Raw genomic sequence first — 21,721 nt, forward strand, 5'->3', positions numbered from 1 at the left:
TCTACTCCGTGACTTGGACTAGGACTTCACTCGGTGCTGAATTGAAAGTGACTCGACTTGACTCGAGTCAAAACTATAAAAGTGAGATTGGCTTGTGACTCGGAACCTTGTGACATGGTTATAACCCGGCCTCGGTGCACTAGCATAGCGATTTATCATCGAGTAAAAACTATAAAAGTGATATTGACTTGTGACTCGGAACCTTGTGACATGGTTACAACCCGGCCTCGGTGCACTAGCATAGCGATTTATCATCGAGTCAAAGACGGGAGTAGCGAGCATACGGTTAGTGGGGAATTGGCATCTACATTTACATGCACAATTGATAGCACAATCTATCAGTGGCGGCTCGTGACAATATCGGGTGGTGGGGCAAGGGCTGCAAGCGACTTTTCATCAAGATGACGTCACAACGGCGTGTAACAACGTAAACAAGTAACTTAATGATGGTACGGTAACATGAATTTCCCGGAAACAGTGATTTTAACGTATGTGCCACGAGAGGTCCGCCGGTGAGCTGTGACTTGAAGTGTGGTAACTGCGTAAACGGCGCACGGAACAAAGATTCAACGCGGTTCATGTTCGCACTAGACCTGACTAATTATCTGCAGAAATGGAAATGACTATTCCTCGAGAGATAGCGTAAGCCTAATTGGAAAGGTCAACGAGTTCGGACAGATACGCAATTGTTATCTCAGAGATTGGGCCTGTCATATGAATCCAAAACATCATCCTGAAGAACTAAGAATAGCAGCCTCGGAAATTCGGTCTCGGTACAGCATAGGAGATTTCGGCCTTGAAACTGGAGACTGTAACACGACACATACGGCTTTATTACTGTCTATAAGTCTGCTGCGAAATCGCCTTTGGAAAATATATTACCGAATAAATAAGTGGATGAAAGCCTTAAACTTAGTACACTGTTACATGACATCATCGAGAAGTGGCCTCATGGCCCTTTTCGGTATGGTACACTGTCAAAATTAATGCGAACAGACCAACACCGAATTTTGCGTAAAATTTACTGAGGAATAGGCCGAAAAGTGATCATAGCTGTTAGCCGCCATCAAAAACGAAATAGCTATCGCGCTTGACAGGTGGTTGTAAGCAATGGCTTGAAGGCCACAATTTCACGGTGAAATTGACATTGGAGAATATAATATCAAAGTAAATATTTGAGTGCAAACTGAGAATGATATCATCATCTCAGTTAACTTTACCGCAGATACACCGGCTTTTGCGTGAAATCCGCAATGCGTTGTAGGCTAAAGTGTCAGATCGGAGAACCTCTCTACCATACTCGACCTTGATAACGAAATTACTGCCCTAATCACTGAGTATCAACCTTGAGACTTGGCACAGCGTTCGATACTAAAATCAAGAAATACCGTGCAAAAGTTATGACGGATCTAGGTAAGGAGCATCGTTAAAATCAATAGAGAACAATACCGGGTTTGCGTATAATCTGTTTGCGATAAATGACGAGTCAGCTCTCACTCGAAATAGGAAACGAAATTACCACTAACACAGTTCAGTGATAAACTTAAAACTTGGTACAGCGTTCGATATTAACATTCAGACTTACCGCGCCAAATGTCATAACCGATCTCAGTATTGAACATCGTCAAAATCAATGGATACCAATACCGGCTTTTGAGTAAAATCTGTTTGCGATACATGACGGATCAGCACACACTCAACTTCGGAAACGGAATTACTACCCTAAACTTTAAGTAGAAACCCTGCAACTTGGGGCAGTGTTAAATACCACCATCACGACATGACATACCACGTTTCAAAAGTATTCATGGTGTGAAACACCATCAAAATCGACCTATACCAGCAAAGGTCGACTAAACGCATATGACGGTAACCGAGTTCAGCTATAGATACGATTGTTACATCACACCTTAGGGGCACAGAGCTATTGTGCCCCGGTTGCTCGGTAGTTTTATGAATAGGAGAGAGTAAATCACCGTTTCTTCATTGTGCGCGGCTATGAGAGAATCGACAGTGAAAGCTTATTATGAGCGCTACCGGGGCATGCCCCGGCTAGAAATTCGCAACGCGAAAACACAGAAGAGAATTCGATTGTCGCCGAGACTTCGCTATATATATGGGCATTTACAAGCGAAAGGACAAGAAGAATACCATTTCCGCTGTGATTTCGGTATATATAGATCGGTGTGCGTCTATAAATGGTAAAGAATTGTTATTGAGCAGAATTTTAGGTTGGGCAATGCCCCAGTTGCCCTATAGGACGAGCCGCCACTGCAATCTATGCTACAGTAAGAAAACTGACTATATTTTATAAAATCACTACGTTAATCCGTAATATATACCCACTTTCGAGCGCCGTTATTTGCTATGATAAAGCCGAGAAATTAGTCGTACCTTGTTGCAGTTTATGTAGGTAATCTGAATCGGAATTCCAGCGACGTTATTTGCTATGATAAAGCCGGCTCAATTCACTCGCGGAAATCTCGGCGTAATCCAATCTATGCGTGTAATCGTTACATGCTCGCTCTAATGGCTATCGCTATTGCTAGCGTTAGTCGCTATATGACATAATATATTTCATAAAATATCTACGTTGCTATATATCCTATTCTGAAGCGCATACCCGCCTGCGTCGTGAAACTATAGTCAAGCAAATTTAGTGCAAATCCAACCAAGGTTACTTTTACAACGAAAATGAGACATAACTGGATCCGGCCTTGAATGCCTGCGTCGTCAGCCGTTCAGGTGATGGCTGCCTTATTCACTACCTGAAGTGCATACCGCAATAGTTGTAACAGAAATGTGAGTTTTTCTGAGCGCGCAAATTGCTTTAGGTTATAATTAAACATTCTAATTTTAACCTTTAGTGATAAGCGCTATTTTGTTATAATATTCTGACTCATAATATCGATGTGGCATTTTTTAAAGCGCAACTCCTATTCTTGGAATCGCAATCACCGGTATTCTTGGCACATGTAGGCCTACACGTGTCAACTTCAATTCTTGAAATCGTAATCAGCGATATTCGTGGCACATATAAGTAGTTATTATGATCGGTGGCGAGATGCATGGGACTCTTATGGACCCGCTGGTGACCTGCCTCGAAACTCGTGTTGGTGACCCCACCCTTTTAGACACCTATCGGTGGCATGCTGACCCCACCTTTTTAGACCCCCGATCGCTAGTGATGCAACCGTTTCAGGAATATGTTGCGGTGATGATATTCCGTGAAAACTCGTGTTGGTGAACCCACCTTTTCGGTATACGCTATGGTGATGATGTGCCTGTGTGATGTGCCAGTTGTTTTGCAGCTATTTCTTTGTTACGCAACTAGAAATCAAACCAGAGCCACCACCAACTTTTCAAATCCCATAGCTGGAACTTTAAAAAAAACTGTGATTAGTTGACCTTGAACTACAACTAGATTCGAAGTTTGTACAAGTCTGTTGAGAACACATAGATACGCGCTCCTATTTCAGTTCGAAGAGACTTTGCGCAATTCATTCTTCGCGAGCATGCCCTCAATATTTTCGGAGGGTTGACAGGCAAAGGTATATTTATTTCATTACCGATTATTTATTATTTATATATATTTCCTGTTCATTAATGTAGTCTTTCCATGATCATAAATCAACTGAAACGTCGGAGATTCGGTCCGATGCATCTCTATGTAGAGCGCCTATTTCATGGTCATATAGAATTACTGGAATTTTAACATGGTTTCAACTCAACTCAACTTAATAAAGTGTTTTCATAATCATGGATCGAATAAAACGCTGGACTCTCGGTATAATGCATATGTATGTAGAGTGCGTAATTCATATTCGTGAAGAATCACTACAATTATATGTTACCAATGCGTTTTCCTAGATCGTAATAAAGTATTTTCAATATCATAAATCGACTAAAGCGACGCACACCAAGTGTGATGCACCTCTATGTAGAGTGCTCACTGCCCAATTGGCAGTCATAGAATCAAGATGCTTCTAAAAGACTCTGGCAGGATTTACTACATGTCGAAAAAAGCGTACATACCGTTTGACAAGGAAAGGCTTATCAGACTTTCTACCGTACGAAACCATTTCGGAGAAGTTTCTGGATTCTTGCTTGTGATTTTGCAGTGGTATATATATACCTATATGGTGTATATATACCTATAGGTCGATACTGGAATGTGCTTCTAGAACAGTGGTTTTCAAACTGGGGGGGGGGGGGGCGAAGCTGTGGTTAACGCGATTTACCTCAAATGGTTGGTTTTTGCTCTCTGTATAGTCCGAATTTCATATTGGAGAATTCTCTCATCAACTATCATAACCTTCAATGTCATTAAGCTACCCATTGGGATTGCTAGAATTCTGGTTAAATTTTGTAATATGACGATAAGGGGAAACGCGAAATTTGTCACTGTCACAAAGGGGCGTGTCTAAAAAAAGTTTGAGAGCCATAGAGTATCGGATAAAGAATTTGGAATATTATAATGATACACACCATGGAAACAGCCGCGTAGAGTGGGTTTGTTGGTAGGTATGATGGTAGGTTAACCATGGGCACAGAACACCAAAGCGCGGGGGTACAGCTGTGCGAGTGCATGGTACATTTACAATTATATCCATTTACATGATGAATCGGGGAAATGTTGATCAGTCCTAAAAGCAGTGTGCGATATTTAAACGATGTACTGAACTACAAATAATAAATGTGTTGGCGAATGTATCACATCAAACCTTAACAGATGCATAAACCCTGGTATTTATTGCATTTACCATAGGGCTAGGTCAGTGGTTCTTAAGCGGAGGTCCGCGAAACCACTAAATTTGCAAAATAAATTATACGTAATATAAAGGGAAATCGCTAGGGAAATCGCAAGGCAGTTACTCTTCATAAGTGCTAAAACATCAGAACTCACATTAACAGAACAGGGTCAGATATGAAATATATCATACTGTGCAAACTCGTCTTAATTGCTCACTGGTACTAACAAATTGCTGCTTAGAGACGTTTTGTTGTTTTTTGTGGTAAAAAAAGTTAGAGTACTAAGATCAATCAGGGTGATCTGGAAATGTTTACGAAATATTTTGGATTTGAAGTTGATGATACCCGCAACATAGTGAACAGTGATTTGGAATAGAAATCCCAGAATATAAATTCCGAATCCATCCTAACAAAGTGATTGAGACCTCCCAACGAAATATATTTTATTCTGTGATATACGTAACCACTATTCTCGATTTACGAAGATATATTTTTTTTTATTTTGGGGCTATAGTATTTGTGATCATACCCCAAGGTGTCGTTGGTAGCGTTAAGCGTTAATATTACACTCGCCACCACCTATCTTTGGGGAAATAGATTATCGGCAGTCGTTCATATCAAATCAAAGTCGCCGATTTTCAAGACACGACCACGTATTTCAAGGAATGCGTCTACAGAACTCGGTTTGAAATAATAAAAGTTTACCGAATTCCGACATACTGCATGATGCTAGTTTCAAGAAAATACATTTTTGCGGTTTATCACTAGCCTGGAGTTGACATTTGCACACGACAGATGACGGTTGCACGATAATTCTGCTAAATCTGAACTAAAACTTGTGAAGGTCCGCAGGGGTCAGTGACGGTCGAAAAGGGGTCCGCGAAAACAAAAAAGTTGAGAGCCACTGGGCTAGGTTATTAGGGAATTCCCCATTTTCAGCCGATAATCTTCCAGCTCAAGAGGCACAGTGCACACAGATGCTAGGGATGCGTTACAGAAAAAAAGTAGACATATAAACGAAATGAAAACCACCACTTTTTAAAGTCGCTCAAATCTGAACTATTCTAGTCCATGTATACCAATTGCAACATGTAACAAAAAATTTCCCCATAAGTAATAACTACTATTTTATGATTTAGTATAGCCTAAATCAGGGACGGGCAATTATTTTTTCTCCGCGGGCCAAATGAGGAGCAGAAATATGTTGGCGGGTCGAGTCAGAAATTTTAGAATATACAGCGTATTGATTTTATTTCTAAATTGAAAGCAGTGTATTACACGAATTGATGCTCAGTGGATGTGTTGATGTTGAGGAATGAGAAAGTGACGGTTAATTACCCAAAAAATATCTATTTGCCGTCATAATTTGAAGCAATGTTAAACATGATACATTTTGAACTCTCTTTATACCCCTATTTGCGTTTTTCTATCAATACCAGCCCCCATCGAGATGCACGATGCACGAGATGTCTTGTATGCTCTAATCGCGCGAGGCGTGAAATTTTTTCATGATTAATGATTCAATCGGTCAATAATATTGGTAATTGCAAATATACTGCAAATATTTTTTAACCTCTCTCAGCCCACGTAGTGGCCTACTCAGTTTTACCGCTAGAGCTGAGTGAGGTACTATCTTGGAAATATGCGAGAGGGCCCGTTGGTATAATTACTTCGTTACATGTTGTTCTTTCGTGAAATCGCCAAAGCGTATACCATACTATAAAGACGACCCCGATTCCCGATTGGTATTTCCTCACTGGCAAATATTGCCTATGGACGATTGGACTTTGTGGTTTTCGGTCAACATAAGGGCAGTCCTTTTCGACCAAGGTTTTCTCGCTGTCGAGGTTTTTGCCCTTTACTCAGTTCATTTGATCAGCAGTGCAATTGCAGTGCCTTCTCGGAATCCCGTGTTGGCCTAAAGTTCATTTATCTTGGTGCGCCGTGGCGCGGTAATGGCTAACGCCGAAATGCCCATTCTAAAAACCATTGAATGAAGTTGCATAAATTTTCAAAAAAATACCCTACAATTTATGTACACTCATGAAATAAGTTTGAGCGCCCGTCGAGCTCACCACGCAATTGGGGGGTTTGGGGTGCGGTAATTACGGTTCTAAGGATAATATATAGCTTATTGTCTTGGTAGCTGGTTTCTGAGAAGTGTGCAGCTTGCCGAAATGGCCTTGTTGATTAGCGAAGGTTGCAGTTTTTAACGATCTTTGAATTTCAACTTTCGGCTTTCTTTTTTTGACATATTTTATGGATGATGATATATTCAGAGAAATCATGGGCATTGATTCACTTGTTTCATGAATTATGGATTTGGAAACACATCACGTAACAATTTGAAACACGGACCCGTGTAATGCGTAATGTGACAATGGCACCAAAGAAGGCTTGGCGATTTCTTGTGACTTTAATTCTAACGGTATAACTTGCTACATTGACTTTAGTTTTAATCTGGATTAGGCATGTGAGGTACGTATAGGCTGCGTAATCACGGTATGTTAATGAACAGGCCTGATAGTAAACAAATTTTCCGGTCCAGTTTATACATCGTATAGTCTTAGTAGGTTTGATATTTTAAATTTCAAGCAGCCTTTCGCGGGCCGCACATAATCGCTCGGCGGGCCGCATATTGCCCAGGCCCGGCCTAAATCAATAAAAAATGAGCATTCAATAAAGTTCAAGGTTGTGCTCTGATTTTGTGAAAATTATTAATATTAGTTTTAATAATTATTTGAATTATATTATGATGCTTATACCAAAGGACGTATTTTGCAGCAGAAGCTAATTAATTTCATCAACAACAAAAGACAATCGACAAATTTAGCATGGATCACGTATAAGATATTCAGAATATCAAGCTAATTTATGAAAATAATCGGCGGTGGTAAGACAACAGTATTCAATCGAGCATAGGGATTTCCTATACTTTTGCGTGGAAGCGAATATTGCTTACTACAACTTCCAAGCTCGATCTTCCGTCGTGTCGAAAAAATGAAGTCAATCAGAAATGCAAATCCAGAGAAATAATTCTAGGATGACAAAATGTCATCGACAGCGTACCGGAAGCAAAGGATACAATAAAGATCCCTTTGCTTTTGATTTCAGGTAATTTATGACTATGATGTGCGATCTATGCGGGATTTTTCCCGCAATGTTGCGAAAACACGATTTCAGTGAGCAAAGTCTTCCCCATTATGATTTGGTTTCATTTAACCATTATATAATATTTTAAATCTTATGATATGCATACGATGGGCAGCGTGAACAGATCAGTACTATTGCAAGTTCGTTAGCACGGTAGAGTACATTTCAAAGGAGGCAATGGAATTATAATATATATGTCAAACACTTGCAATAATATTATACATCATAATATAGGAAAGCATTGCATAACTAAATCGGCGAATGTGAAGTTGTGATTGTACCCATAGGAGCAGCAATTTGTGGCTTTGTCACGAGAAATCTGTACTCACGCATAACGCTAAATAATACGGATGGTGCAAACCTCTAAAAGGTTCAGGTTCGTGTGAACACGATCCATTTTGAAAGGTTCTGTGGTAACTCGAACGTGAACCTTATAACGTTAGGTGACGTCATATTGCTACATCCAGCCCATCATTTCAGTGGAGTGATATATTAATGTACAATTGTGCAATAAACCTAGCGACGGCTCAGGCCTCATCATGCGTTATTTCTGAATTACATGCTGACTTTTTTAACGTCGCCTAATGTGTGAACTGGAGCAATCAAATGCAATGTTAAAATCAATATACAATGAATGGTATACATCAGTGATTCCCACGTGCGGCCCCCAAAATATATTAAGAAATCGATTTATGACAAAAAATAAAATTTAAATTTATAAAATTCTCTTGCTTGGCTTGGCCTCTGTAGTTTTTATTATAGAATTACAGGATAGTTGTGAGTATAGATTGCTAACGTTATGTCATTGCTGTTTCAATGCAATGTGCCCTAACTTTCCAGTTGAACGGGCAGTATCTATAGATATAAATAGGTATTGATAACTTTCAAAACCGGAGAAAAATCCTGAAAAAATGGTAAATTTTTCCCACTTCGTGGTCGCTTGACTATAATAGAAAAAGAAGCTCAAATGCCGGAAAATACAGTTTTTCTTTCACATTAATAGGTGGTTGACTGAAAAAATGTCAACTTTCCGGCCCAGCTCCCGAAATAGTCGCCGTAGCGTTCCCACAGTGCTGATTTAATGTATATCAGTCGAATTTGCCCCTATATGTGACCAAAATCCTCAAAAAAGAAGACATTTGGGCGTCCTACGAGGACACTTTTAAAAAATTCGAAAAATAGGACAAATCATCTTAAAAGAGGACGTATGGTAACCCGAAGATAACTAGATGTGCAACACGTGACTCGCGGTTGAATACGCCGAAATGCATACTGCTTAGCCGGCTAAAAGCAGCATAATTAGTAGTCCTATAGTCAGGGCCGTAGCTGTCGCACCCCAAACCCCCATTTGAGGGGGGCGAGCTCGAAGGGGGCTCAAAATTATTTCGTGAGTTAGCATAAATTATAGAGTATTTTTTTGAAAATCTATTCAAATTTTTCAAAAATTTTTCGCGCGATGCGCGATTTCAATTCGCCACATATCTCGATTATTGGGTACTCTTCCCCCAGAAAAAATACGCAAGGATTATAGAAATGGGCATATGAGCGTTTGCCATGACTGCACCAAGACATATAAAGTTTTAGGCCATGTAACATGTGACTCCAAGAAGTGTGTCAGAACGATCGGCAGCGAGAAAGCCTTGGCCGTAAATGACTGCTTTTATGCTGACCCAAAACTTCGAAATACCAAAAAATTCGGTATATATATATAATATATATAGGTTTAATTGTCCATATAGGCGCCTAAATGACTGGCGCCGAATGTTCTTGTCTTGGCAATCTGAACCTCACAAGACAAATACCATCCCGCAGGAAAGAAAATTGTATGCCAGTGACGAAATACCAATCTGAAATCGTTTGATCTTTCAGTTTAGTAGGTTTGAGCAAGTCTACATTTTTTGATATAGCAGACAGGTGGTCACAAAATAACATCATGTAAAGAAGTCATATCTAGGGGTCCGCCCGCCCGAAGATGTTTAATTTTACGGAGTCTGCAGTTTCAAATACACTTCTCACTCAGCTCTACCGGTAAATCTGATTACGTGGGCAAAGAGGACAACCATGCAATTCCCGATCTTATTCACTGATTTTATCGTGAAATATCGAATTATTCGCGCTTCGCGCTGTCTCACTAAACAGTACAACTTTAATTTCGTGGCAAAAGCGAACAACGTGATGCGGGGTCAGTTTATCACCCTATGGGAGCCTGGGGTCCTGACGAAGTGCTGTTACATTCCTGCCAACGGGTATACCCCGGAGATGTTTAATTACTATTGAGGGGGCCTATACCTTTTCAAACACACCTTACTCAGCTCCACCGGTAAATCAGTTTACGTGAACAGAAACAGGATGAAAATTAATAGCAATACATGCAATTCCCTATCATATTGACCGATTCAGTGATGAAACTAAAGAAATTTCTCGCGCTTCGCGCGTTTAGGTCATGAAAGCTAATTAACTCAACGGACACCCAATGCAGCAGATAAGTAGCGGTAAACAGTGTACAGTTTTGAAATCACGTCAAGGCAATAAAACTACTCCAAAATAGCCACGACGGCTGTTTGGGTCCGTTTCGTAACCGTAGTATTCGTGCGGCCCCGACCGCACTCTGAAATTCTAAATTTGGCCCTCACACCGAAAAAGTTTGGGAACCACTGGTATACATACTCAACTCATATTGATATGAACCCGAATATTTTCGGGAGACACTCGTCAGGGGTAATCGTCAGCAACTAGTAGAGAATTCAAAAGAACATCGTATATCAACAAACGTATCACAAAATATTACGTCATCATTTCAATATCAATATACCGTTCAATTTTATATTGAAGTTCCGAACCTCCAAGAAGCTGTTTAAAATCAATATGTTACGTCGCCTTGCAAACAATTTCTACGGGAGCTTGCAAGGAGATATATGCTTATGCTTACGCCTTAACGGTCAGTGCCAGGCCGGACAATGTATTTGCGTCTGACTGTTGCTACATTGATATTGAGAAGAGTATAAAAAATGGGTTTCTGTACTTGCTACCGATATTACCTCATAAACAAGTCATACAGTTGTCATTGCCTAGCCAACACCCCAATCGCACGGATTTGGTTTTTATGATACAATTAACATATCACACCGAGATTGATTGAGTTACAGGTCGTCCAAAATAATTGTGTATATTTCTGAACAAAACAATTTCGGAGCGATCTGTAACCAATGTGAGTTGCCTCAATCCACGATAGAAATTTCGTGCCATGAATATAGGCTACGTAGCCTTGTGCTTTGATGCTGAGGCCAACCGTGGTTTCGAGGCCCCAACAGGAAGATATGATAAAACATATGAGTTAAATATCCAGACAGAACATAACAACCTCATCGCGTTCACTGGAATATAGATTCGCGAGCATAAGTATCTTCGTAGAAGACATTGGCAGACAAATTGCATTCGTCACTTTTTATATTAATTAATAGGAGCATTTTGTTTGCAGATATTTTATTTTGATTTCATAATGTCAAATTAGAATAGAACTAGGTGGTGCAGAACTTCAGTGTAAAATTGAATGGCGTATTCCCGAATGGTTTCGGCTAACACTCGTCTGGGGTAATCGTCAGGAGCTGGTAGAGCAGGGGTGGACAATTATTTTTCTAGGCTGATCAAATGAGAAGCAGAAAATGGGTTGTCATGCCGACCAAAAGTTCAAACTGTATTACGTTGTGTCATTTCTACATAGAAAACGGGAAATTACATAGTTAAAACAAGGGGATAAGTCAGTGGTTCTCTGACTTGAGGCGCGTTAGGAGGCGTGGAAGCATCTGAGGGTGGGAAGATCGAAACAACCTGAGAGAGAAAAATGTTTCCCGAACTCGGAATGAATTTAATTCCTGATGAAACTTCCAAGTTTCAACAACAGCAGTAATCCCATTTAGATTGCGATATAATGTAATCATTTCGTTGAATCATCCATACACCAATGCTACATGACCACAAGTCAAATTATTTACATGTCAGTAAGACAGAATATTACTGATATTTTATTAGCTATGAGGTTTCATTTACAGTCAAATGTTTCTATCATATTTTAGTAGCATAGGTGACTTTCGATATGTCTGTCCTGACAGCCAGTAGTATCGTATTCACGAACTTGCTGAGTGAGCTGAACCTCAATCCGGAATGGGAGAAATGGCGCGGTCATTTCTTTACTGGAAGCATCTTCTGCAGCTTGTTCCCATTTTACATGACGTTGAAAGGAGTTGATCTTCACTGCGTTCCTGTAATGTATTCCAATATTAACGAAAACATATCTATCAACTGTACCGATATTGCCAATGGGATATTATCACGCTCGCAAGCAGATTTTGTCAATTCGCAATGTGCAGACGACAGAATAGTGCGATGGCAACGCCACGCCGGTGCCATCATGTTAGGAATAACGATTTTGATATTATTTGCATCGTCATTCTGGCTTCATGTCAAGGTTGTAAGAGATGGGATAAAAACTTTCAGTGAAGCAGGAGATAAGTTGCTCCAACTAGTTCTATCACAGCACGAAATCATGGCGTTGTGCTCAAAGCCATTGCTGTCCGGCGATACGGATATGTCAGTTTACGACTATGTACTACAGCAGCGTTTCTCAACCCCGAGTCCGCGGACTCATTTGAGTCCGCTGAAGGTCCTTGGTGAGTCCGGGAACGCAGGAATTTTCAGTAACTTAATCGGCTCGGCACACTTTTTCTTCCACTTCCGATATGATTTCGGAACATGTAATTGACAGACCTACGGGGCTCGTTCACTTTCGGACCAAAGTCATTGCAGCCTTACGGAGAAAATAGCTTTTTGGTCCAAAAGTGAATGAGCCCCGTCCTGGTCCGGTTTCGTCAAATTCCGATTTGAGAATTAGGCTGAGTGATTTGCAAAATACCTATTTAGAAATGTTAGTAACCTTAATAGCTGTCATAAAAAATGCATAGATACCTCATATATGTGACTGGCGGCACTCAACTTCAATAGTGCTTTCAGAACTACATTCATTGCAGTAGAATTTATTACCTCCGTGACTTTTCAGGTTTCCCTTATCAAGAATTAACGGCACCATAAAAAAGATAAAGAGTTTGTATACAATCTTTCAATATTCCATTAATATATTCCGCTGATTGTCTGTGTAACGTCTTCTGAGTATTGTATAATTTGATTCTCTATTATCCCTTTATTATGACTACCGGAGACCGGTTGGCCAGCTACCGTTCATTTTTATCATTGCATTGTTACGTCATATTTTGCCAATTCGGATTTTGTTTGAATCTCTGTCTATATGCTTCTTATTGTGCCGTTACCTCTTGTTGATAAGAGGCATACGAAATTCCTGCAAGTTAATAAATTATACTGCAGTGAATGTAGTTTTGAAAGCAATATTAGAGATACCTCAATAAGCGATGTTTGACCACGTATATTTCAAACGCAAGAACAACGAAACAGCACCACTACAAATTGATCAGCATTCCAAGCATTATTGGTTCTCCTGAGATTTTCTGTGTCTTGGACAAACCAGTTGGTTGCAAGTATCACAGGCAAAACAGGTATGCTTTGCACATCTGTCGCATCATCCTGGTTTGATACCAATCACGCCAGGTATAAAACCCCTATTATCGCTCACTGGAATTTTTCAAAATGCCCTACATTTATGTTCGAGGTAGCCTATTGCTAAAATTGTCATAAGCAATTCTATCACGGTCATAAACTCTACATTTTTGGTCGGATTGACTTGAATTTAGTACGAATGGACTCGGAATTCAATGCTGCGTGTTCACTATTAACAATTCACATACAGAATATGCCAGGTATAAACCCCTGGGACAGCTCTTTATACACACGTATGCGGAACCGTAACTGCCGCACACCAAACCTCCATAATTGAGGGGGGACCTCGAAGGGGGGCCAAATCTATTCGTGAATTAACATAAATTATAGAGTGTTTTTTGAAAATTTATGCAACTTTTTAGAAAAATTATATCATTACATCATATTCCGAAACGTCTCACTCAGCTCAACCGATAAATCTGAATGCATGAGCAGAGATAGCATAAAAAATTTACAGCTACATATATATAGATGCAATCCCCGATCATGTTGACCGATTCAATCGTGAATTATAGAATATTTTCGCGCCTCGCGCGGTCTATTTGAAACAAAACGACTGAGTTAACGTTACAAAAATTTCGCTGAGAAGTAGCGGTAAAAGGTTTCGGGAGGGGGGGTCTGGGGGTAAAGTCCACCATAAGTTAGGTTTATGGCCTGTGTGGCCCAAGACCAACGTTTTGTTATTGAGGCGGGCTGACGACGTGCTGTTACGGTCCTGCACGTAGGCACATTGCACAGGTTTCCGGCGCGATATACGCTGAGTGCTGGTAATTGATTATGGCGACTTGTTCACTTACATACTATTTGGAAAATTACAAATCGTAGGGACATGTGCTAATCAGAGAAACAATCTATAGTTGTCTAATATAATTGGAACTCGAGATGTGGACTGCATTACTGAATAGTTGCTTGAATTGCAAAGCCGACAGATGTGGAAAGACAGATTTAAGAAAGCTTCCTTGACTCAATTTTAGCTCATTTTTTGTTGATACCGTATTACACTCTCTTGGATAGAAAAAAAATATTTTTCAGTTATATATAGCTTGAGTCCGCGGGTATACTGGCGAGCTTGAGATGAGTCCGCGGGTAAAAAAGGTTGAGAACCACTGTACTACAGGAAGACGGCTATGAACTAAAATCACACAAAGCAGTCCGCGAATTCATGCGCTTCTGCGCCAATCATGCGCCAAAGTCTAGCATACTCGCATGGTATCTTCTACGAAACATGGCTCTAATATTAATGATGGCGGTTGTCTTTGCGGTCGCGATTTGGGTGGTGACAATTCCTGATCCTTGGAGGAAAGACTTTGTATGCAGAATGACTGAAAGTGCTGAAATTCCGTTCAATGAACTCATCTGTATCAAGAATTCGGTTATTGCGATAAGACTGTTTCTTGGGTTGTATTGTGGGACATTACTTCTTCAGATCATAATGATTGTATATGGAATTTATATATGTTATAAGTGTAGTAAGTCATTTAAGGCTCTTTTAATGTGTCTGTCGATCACGTTTTGTAGTTATTGTAGACAAGGCGATCCCACTGAAGACATTGCAATGAATTTGTTAACTGAGTTTTGGGAAAGTGCAAGTTCATCTCAATCAGGTTTACTGCAATATATCGTCAACCACCTCTATTCGTCGGAATATAACGAGACCCTCACTGACAACATTGAAGCCATCTGCCGACACAATGACTACCACCTTATTCAGATAAAAGTACGGTTATTTGAAAATGCACCCGAAGTTATGGATGTAGTGTGTAAACTCTTTGCTCAAAGACCACCTTCGGGGGATCTCGAGTACGCCAAACTATTACAAGCTGCTGGTAACATGGAAACCAACATCATTAAAAAAATGCATGAAAACGGCAAAGTAATGAATGAATTAATCGTCCTTATACTTCAAGATGATGACCTCCAAGATGATATTGAAAAGGTACGATCCATTGTTAATCAAATACAACTCGATCGAATTGAAGATGAATCACGTAATAACGTGACGGAAAAGCGATTTTGTTTTACGCTTTCTCGACAGAATATTTAGGTGATCAGGGTAAGCCTGCTGCTGCAAAAGCTTTGTGTCGAGGTAAAGATGAGAGCAATTTGAAAATATATGAAACGTGCATTAGTAAAAACGGAGACCGAAAATGCAGAGAAAGAACGCTGATGCAATACCTGAAGGATATATATCCCCAGAATGGTGAAGTTGAAAAGATCTTGAATAAATGCGGAATATACCGGCAAATCTCGCCAGATGCTTCATCCGCCGTAGGGGAATCATTTCTGTTAATTGAAAGAGAAACTTCGGTGTAAATCTGTTCACTTGTTATACTTGTAACAATTTGAGTATCGATGATAGTGAACTCAGAAGAAAAATGTACATTTACGCCGTGAAATCTGTCCACTACTCTATATGGATAATGATGTTGTCCTCATCACCAAAGAACATGTTGCACAAGTCTACGTAGATTCACGTTATACGAAATTTCATTATGTCCGATTCGAATAGTACTAGGTGGTAAAGAACTTTTGTATGAAATTGAATGGCATAGTCATACGGGAATAAACCCGAATAATTTCGGCTAACACTCATCTGGGGTAATCGTCAGGGACTGGTAGAGCAAGGGCGGGCAACTATTTTGCTGGACTGATCAAATGAGAAGCAAAATATAGGTTGGCATGCCGGCCAAAGGTTTAAACTATATTCGGTGGTGATTGAGGAAAGTGCTTGTTAACAGTCAGTGTTTCTCCAACTGGGATCGCGTATGGGGGCGTGGAAGCATATGAGGGTGGGGGGATCGAAACTGCCCGGGGGAAATAAATTTTCTCGAACTCAGAATGAAATTTATTCGTGATGAATCTTCCAAGTTTTAACAACGGCAGTCATCCTAATTAGATTACGATTTAAATGTTATCATTGCGTCGTACAATCCATACATCGATACTAAACGGCTACAAGTTGTCAAACTGTTTACATCTGTCAATAAGACCGAATGATAATGGTATTTCATAACCTATGACGTTTCATTCACAGTCAAATGTTTACATTATAATGTAGTAGCATAGGTGACTTTCGATATGTCTGTCCCGACAGCTGAACCTCAATCCGGAATAGAAGAAATGGCGCCGTTATTTCTTTACTAGAAGCATCGTATGAAGCTTGTTCCCATTTTCATGACGTTCAATGGAGTTGATCTTCACTGCGTTCCTGTAAGGTATTCCGAAATTAACGAAAGCATGTCTCTTAACTGTACCGATATTGCCAACGGATATTATTGCGCTCGCAAACAGATTTTGTCAATTCGCAATGTGCAGGCGAAGGGACAGTGCGATGGCAACGCTACGCCGGTGCCATCATGTTGGTAATATATATTTGATATTATTTGTATCGTCATTCTTGCTTATGTCAAGGTTGTAAGAGATGAAATAAAAACTTTCAGGAGATAAGTTGCTCCAACTAGTTCTATCACAACACGAAACCACGGCGTTGTGCTCAATGCCATTGGAGTCTGACGCCACGGATATGTCAGTTTTCGAGTACAGGAAGACGGCTATAAACTAAAATCAGCAGTGGCGGCTCGTCCTATAGGGCAACTGGGGCATTGCCCCACCTAATATTCTGTTCAATAACAATTCTTTACCATTTATAGACGCACACCAATCTATATATACCGAAATCACTGCGAAAATCGTATTCTTCTTGTCCTTTCGCCTGTAAATGCCCATATATAGCGAAGTCTCTGCGAAAATCGAATTCTCTTCCGTGTTTTCGCTTTGCGAATGCCTAGCCGGGGCATGCCCCGGTAGCGCTCATAACAAGCTTTCACTGTCTATTCTCTCAAAGCCGCGCACAATAAAGAAACGATGATTTACTCTCTCCTATTCGTAAAATAGCCGAGCAAGCGGGGCGAACATGCCTGGTCGCCCCTAAGGTGTGATGTAACAATCGTATATATATCTGAACTCGATTACCGTAATATGCGTTTAGTCGACCGTTGCTGGTATAGGTCGATTTTGATGCTGTTTCACACCATGAAAACTCTTGAAACTTGGTATGTCATGTCGTGTTGGTGGTATTTAACACTGCCTCAAGTTTCAGTGTTTCTACTTAAAGTTTAGGGTAGTAATTCCGTTTCCGAAGTTGAATGTGTGCTGATCCGTCATGTATCGCAAACAGATCTTACTCAAAAGCCGGTATTGGTATCCATTGATTTTGACGATGTTCAATACTGAGATCGGTTATGAAATTTGGCACGGCAAGTATCGAACGCTGTACCAAGTTTTAAGTTTGTCACTGAACTGTGTTAGTGGTAATTTCGTTTCCTAAATCGAATGAGAGCTGACTCGTCATTCATCGCTAACAGATTATACGCAAAGCCGGTATTGGTATCTATTGATTTCAACGATGCTCCTTACCTAGATCCGTCATAAGCTTTTGCGCGGTATGTCTTGGTTTTAGTATCGAACGCTGCGCCAAGTCTCAAGGTTGACGCTCAGTTATTAGGGCAGTAATTTCGTTATCAAGGTCGAGTATGGTAGAGATGTGCTCCGATCTGACACTTTAGCATACAACGCATCTGCGGATTTCACGCAAAAGCCGGTGTATCTGCGGTAACGTTAACTGAGATGATGATATCATTCTCAGTTTGCATTCAAATATTTACTTTGATATTATATTCTCCAATGTCAATTTCACCGTGAAATTGTGGCCTTCAAGCCATTTGCTCACAACCCCCTGCTGTCAACCGCGATAGCTATTTCGTTTTCGATGGCGGCTAACAGCTGATCACTTGATCAGCCTATTCCTCAGTAAATTTTGCGGTGTTGGTCTGTTCGCATTAATTTTGACAGTGTACCATACCGAAAAGGGCCATGAGACCACTTCTCGATGATGTCATGTAACAGTGTACTAAGTTTAAAGCTTCCATCCACGTATTTATTCGGTAATATTGTTTCCAAAGGCGAATTCGCAGCAGACGTAATGAGTATAGACAGTAATAAAGCGGTATGTGTCGTGTTACAGTCTCCAGTTTCAAGGCCAAAATTTCCTATGCTGACCGAATTTCCGAGGCTGCTATTCTTAGTTCTTCAGAATGATGTTTTGGATTCAATATGACAGGCCTAGTCTATGAGATAACAATGGCGTATCTGTCCGAAGTCGTTGACCTTTCCAGTTAGGCTTACGTTATCTCTCGAGTTATAGTCATTTCCAGGTCTAGTGCGAACATGAACCGTGTTGACTGTTGAATCTTAGTTCCGTACGCCGTTTACGCAGTTACCACACTTCAAGTCACAACTCACCAGCAAACCTCTCGTGGCACATACGTTAAAATCACTGTTGCCGGCAAATTCATGTTACCGTACCATCATTAAGTTACTTGTTTACGTTGGAAAACGCCATTGTGACGTCATCTTAATAAAAAGTCGCTTGCAGCCCTGGCCCCACCACCCGATATTGTCACGAGCCGCCACTGAAAATCAGACAAAGCAGTCCGAGAATTCATGCACTTCTGCGTCAAAGTCTACCATACTTGCATAGTATCTTCTACGAAACATGGCTTTAATATTATTTATGGGGCTGCTTTTGGCGTCGCGGTTTGGGCGGGTGCACTTCCCGATCCTTAGATGAAAGACTGTGTAGTGTGTATGCAGGGTGACGAAAAGTGCTGAAATCCCATTCAATGAGCTCATCTGTTTCCAGCATAGATCATAATTATTATATATGGAAATTTTAAATGTTAATAGTGTGATGAGTCATTTAAGGATATTTTAATGTGTGTGTATATCACGTTTTCTTGTTCTTGTAGACAATGCGATCCTTCAGAGGGCACTGCATTGCGTCTGTTTGATGAGTTTTGGGAAAGTGCAAGTTCATCTCAGTCAGGTTTACTGAAATATACCGACAACCACCTCTATTCGTCGGAAAGAAAAAAATAACTCGCTGACAACATCGAAACCATCTGCCAATATAAAGACTACCAACTTATTCAGATAAAACTACGTTTATTCGGAAATGCACAAGATGTCATATATGTAGTGCAGGGGTGGGCAAACTTTTGAGCTCGCGGGCCGCATTCAACATCTAAATTCATTCGCGGGCCGCACTAGATAAAATTGGGACTATAAACCAAAACGCAATATTGGTATTTGGTTATATAGTGAGGACATGGAGATAATATATCTGCTTATTTACAACAATCCACTCATTCCTTTGATGATATCGTACACGCGTTTTAACAGTGGCGAGATTTCATAGGCTGGTCGGCCTAAATAACCAATTTGTCGAAACTATAGCGATGAAAGTCGGTTGTCCCGATTCTTAGAACAGGATTGAAATTTAAAACTCTGAGCAGCGATCTGAGAGCGTCATAACCATGTTAGGTTCAAACACGCTTCTACTGTGTGTAGATAAAATATAAATACCCTAATTCAACGCATACAGAGTACGAATCTACCTAAGACACGCGCGAATCGTCTTTTCTATCACATCACTGAAATAATTAAAACTCGAGTGGCCGATTTTAAATCACACTCGTGATCCGAATTATGTCAATCTCGTTTAGGATTCCTGCGATATTTAGCAGATGAAACCTTTCAAACTGCGTGAGCTGATAGTTTGATGGCATGAAAAATGTTTGATGGCATAAATAAGAAATTCAGACTAAATACTAGGAAATAATGACGGATGAGATGTAAATCGCGCTGAGCGCGAAAAGTTTTACAGTTGAGCTCAGTTTCGGGCCCCCTTTCAGATGCTTTCACGCCCCCAAGTGAGGTGCGCCCTCAGTTTGAGGACCACTGCCTTAAAAATATCATGGCGGAATATGCTAAGAAAAAGTTTATTCAAGAGCCTGCAATAATTCGACATTTGGTACGCATTTTATCAATATTTTTAACAAGGTTCTTTAGACTCTCGCGGGCCGCACAGAACGGTTTGGCGGGCCGCATGCGGCCCGCGGGCCGTAGTTTGCCCCTGATGTAGTGTGTAAACTTCAAAGACCGACTTTTTTGATCTCGAGGAGTGCACCAAACTATTACAAGCTGAATGTAACACTTAGGGTTGCATTCAAAAGAAACGGTGTTTCAAAACACTTTGTTTAAAACCTGTTTCAAACAGTGTTTTAAATAAAGGCCTTTAGATTTTTTTCAAGTTGTAAAATTATATCATAATTCTGACAATACTTTTCAAAAAACATGTTGTATGGCCCTGCGGACAAATACCACCGGATATATAGCCGTATATAGATATGGGATGGTTGGAACGAGCAAAATAGTCGGTTCAACATCAATAGTACAGATATCTCGTCAAATGAGCTATATTTACCCTATATTTTCAATTGCCAATGTCAATCCAATTGCACAGTGATGTGTATCATGGGTCGGTGTATATACCGCAAAAACATCAAGGACAAATATAAACTACGTCCTCTCCTTTCCTTTCCTTTCTTCGTAATACAGTACCGTATTTATCTAGGAATTTTCGCCAGGAAATGTCTGCCCTGACAGTCACTGACTTGGTATCTACCAGTTTATTGAGTGAACTGAACCTGGATCTAATGTTGGAGAAATATCATGGAATGCCGTACTAGTTTCTGCTACAGCGAGATACTCGTACCAGTCAGAAACCGCCGATTTCGCATTCAAATAGACGTTCGATATTTTCTCGCTGCTATGAGTTGTGCCTGACGGGATTATATTCGGAATATGTCTGGAAGTAAATATGTAGTCTGCCTCCTATATAGACCTGAAATTTTACTCTCGACAGAAATATATATTGCAAGAGCTTTGCCTTGCTGGGATACCGACACGGTTGTCTGGTTGACTTATATATTTTTGTATTTGATTAGGCCTATATATAGAGAGAGGAGAACTTAATAATTCTGAAATATTTTTGACGTATATCCTATCCCAGTAAACACAGTACAGACCAAAGATGTAGAAAGCCGAGCCAGATATAGTAGATATTAGATCTCGGCAGGTCGTAGAAAGGGGGATTTTGTGTCGACTCAATTCAATGTCTTTTCCATGTCCTTCAATAATGTAAATATTATGCAGATGCTACAGCCTTTAAACATGGTGAGTAGAATGTAGATCCTACATTAAAAGAACATCCTGATATAATAACCTGTTTTCTACCACTGGGCATAACCTGATCACGGCTGCCTACACACACACACACCACATTATCTAC

This window comes from Botryllus schlosseri, chromosome 3 (genome assembly GCF_051294905.1).
Source record: "Botryllus schlosseri isolate E-star chromosome 3, Bs_hap1, whole genome shotgun sequence".
In the NCBI taxonomy this organism is placed as follows: Eukaryota; Metazoa; Chordata; class Ascidiacea; order Stolidobranchia; family Styelidae; genus Botryllus; species Botryllus schlosseri.